The following is a 3,507-nucleotide window of genomic DNA, read 5'->3' as shown; positions in this document are numbered from 1 at the left end:
AAATAAGAACACCATGTGAAAAAGTCTACAATCCCACCAAAATTCTACATCATTCCAAGGTCATTTGTTTACACTGATTGTAATTCGATTGCAGTGAAGAAAGGATGGGTGGACAGCTGGCCCAGCAGTGAGGACATCTGCATTGCACGCTGGAGTGCTTTGGTCTGACTCCAGCTTCCTGCAGAAGCAGACCCTGGGAGGAAGGCGGACCAAGTGCCTACGTTCCTGAACCAAGTAGGAGACCCAGAAGAGGCTCCAGGCTCCTGGGGTTAGTCTGGCCCAGCTATAGCTGTTACAGCTGTTAAGTGAACCAGCAGGAGGATTCTCTGTCTCTCCCCATCTCTAACTTTTTCAAATAAATGAAATAAATCTCTGAAATTGAAAAAAACAAAAGTATTTACAAATGAAAGGATATGGTGTTTGGGGTTTCTGCATCAGCTGGTGGAGAGGGTGAACAGGTAAGAAAAAACTAGTATGATAATGGCTTCACTTCCATGACAAGTTCATGGAACTTCATTACAGCTTTCTTCCTACTTTGCAATGTTTGAAATTCTCCAAAATGAGTAAATATGCCCCCTCCTGTCTATTGGTTTCCAATCACGTTTCCACGGAAGCCCAAATTATTCCATTGAGATTTATCACATACAACTTAGTTTTTGATGGCTTAGGCATAAGAATCATAGGTACAACAAGAGACTTCAGCCTTATAACATTTAAAATAACACTTGGGGCTAAAGACTGACACAATGAATGAGTTCACTAACCCTTTGCCTGCAAGTGCCAGAATCCCATATGGGCACAAGTTTGTGTCCTGGCTGCTCCACTTCCCATTTAGTTCCCTGCTTGTGGCCTGGGAAAACAGTAGAGGATGGCCCAAGGCTTTGGGACCCTGGAGCTGCAAGGGAGACCCAGAAGAGGCTCCTGACTCCTGGCTTCAGATTGGCTCAGCTGCAGCCACTGTGGCCAGTTGGGGAGTAAACCAATGGATGGAAGATCTTCTGTCTCCCTCTCTGTAAATCTGCCTTTCCAAAAAAAATTAATAACTAGGACCCAGCATGGTAGACTAATGGCTAAAGTCCTTGCATTGCATGCGCCAGCATCCCATATGGGTACTGTTTCTAGTCCCAGCTGCCCCACTTCCCATTTGGCTCCCTGCCTGGGGCCTGGGAAAGCAACTGAGGACAGCCCAAAGCCTTCAGACCCTGCACACGTGTGGGTGACCTGGAAGAGGTTCCTGGCTCCTTACTTTGGATCAGCTCAGTTGTGGCAGTTGTGGCCACTTGGGAGGTGAATCAGCAGATGTAAGATCTTCCCCTCTGTCTCCCCTCCTCTCTGTATATCTGACTTTCCAATAAAAATAAATAAATCCTTTAAATAAATCTTTTTTAAAAAGGCTTGGGGCTGGTGCTGAGGCACCAGCAGATTATGCTGTTGTTTGCAAGGTCAGTATTTCGTATTAACAACAGTTCAGTACTTGGCTGCTCTGCTTCCAATCCAGCTCCCAATTAATGTATCTGAGAAGGCAGTGGAAGATGGCCTAAATACTTGGGCCTCTACCAGCTGCACAGAAGACTTGAATAGAATTCTGGGCTCCTGGCTTTGGCCTGGCCTAGCCCTGGCCATTGTGGCCATCTGGCAAATGAAATACAGTATGCAAGATCAACACCCCTGCAAACCCTCAATCTCTCCCTCTCCTGTCACTTCATCTTTCACATAAATAAATCTTGTTTTAAAAAAGTCTATATACGTAACAAAAATGGTTACTCACCGAGGTCAGAAATACCTACAAAGGAAAAGAACAGGTATTTTTTAAGTACTTAATACTTCAACAATTAATTATTTTATGGTAACATTCAAAAAAACAGAAGGACTCATTAAGAAGAACCAAGGAAACGTGTATTTTGCATCACAAAGTGACAGTAGACTGCCTGTAATAGAAGTAGGCTACAAAACAATAGATAAATTCTAACATTTCAGAAAACTAAACAATCCTTGACACTGGACGTAGTTTTTGTTTTACAGGACTCATCTCCATTCACCAAAGCAATAAGCTTGGCCTTTTTAAATAGAAACTACAACTTTCTTTGGTCCCTCCCATTTGCATTAATTTATACATCTCACAAAGTCACAGTTCTGACACTGTTCTCTGCACCAAGCTTCTAACACTTCAGTCTTTTTTTCCCTTTGAAAACTTTTCAAATAGTAAACTCACATTTAACCTATGTTAAACGTACGCATATTTTGCTAAGAACTACAGCTGCCTGATCTGAGAATATGGAAGAAAAAAATATCTGGAACAATTTGGATGCTGCTTTAACGCTAATTCAAGTCCTACCTACTCTGCTTCTGATTCAGCTTCCTCTTAACATGCCCGAGAAGTTAGTAGCAGATGGTTAAAGTGTTTTGGGTTCCTGCCCCTCTTGTGGGAGACCGAACAGAGTTCCTGGCTCAAGGCTTCAGCTTAATGGCTGTTGCAGTCATTTAAGCAGAAAATCAACAGGCGGTTCTCACTCTGACTTCCAAATAAGAAAGTTAGTAAATAAATAGATTTAATTCCTACACCATACTGGAGTGCCTGATTCAGGTACTGGTTTGTCCACTCTAAATCCAGTATTCTGCTAATGTGTATCTGGGAAGGTGGCACATGGTTCAAGCAACTGGGTCCTTGCCCACCCACATGGGAGACCCAGACTGGGTCTTGGACTCCTGGCTGTTGCAGAAACTTACAGTCAAACAGCAAAAGAGCTCTCTGACATGAAAACACAAAAATTAAAAATATTTTTTTGGTCAGTCTTGATTGTTCCTTGCCATTCAATTTCCCTAGCTGGCCATGATGCCGACAGAACTCCTGCACTAGTCTTTACTGTCTTAGCTATCTGGACAAGCATGTTCCCATGAAGCAAGCCAGAAACCTTCAGCCCACCTTAGAAATTTGGTTTTAGCATTCAAACAGTACTTTAACTTTCTAATGACTGGTAATCCCCCTTATGTGTAGCATTCACACAGACAAGTGAGACTTCTTCCTGTTTTGTGTTAGCTGCTTCAGCAGCAGAGTTCTCTGCTGTGTAACCTTTTGTAAGAGGATTTCCTTCTCTTTACAGGGTCCCACAGCAAATTCTCCCTGCACTGCTGTGTTGTCACTGGGAGGTCATAAAGTATGCTGTAAGCAATTAATTATCGCTTTCAAGACGATCACAGTGGTTGCATTATATAATTTTAAACACAGTCAAGGTTCTAATGACATTCTCCCTTGGATCACACACTTTTCTTGAGTTGCAGAGATCAGAATGTAATGATCGTGGACCATAAATTTAAACACTGGCTGGAACTCATGCTCACCAGGGCTGAAACAATAAGAATACAGTCACAGGGGTGTCATCTGTCATCACTCTGGTTGAAATAAAAAGTTGCAACAATGTCCTGTAATAGTTACAGAATATGGCTGCTACAAAGTCTGGACTAGATGAAGCTAAAGCAAGCTTAGATGAGCCGATTTGTCATTAAAAC

This window comes from Ochotona princeps, chromosome 8 (genome assembly GCF_030435755.1).
Source record: "Ochotona princeps isolate mOchPri1 chromosome 8, mOchPri1.hap1, whole genome shotgun sequence".
In the NCBI taxonomy this organism is placed as follows: domain Eukaryota; kingdom Metazoa; phylum Chordata; class Mammalia; order Lagomorpha; family Ochotonidae; genus Ochotona; species Ochotona princeps.
Note: the sequence above shows the minus strand (reverse complement) of the source record.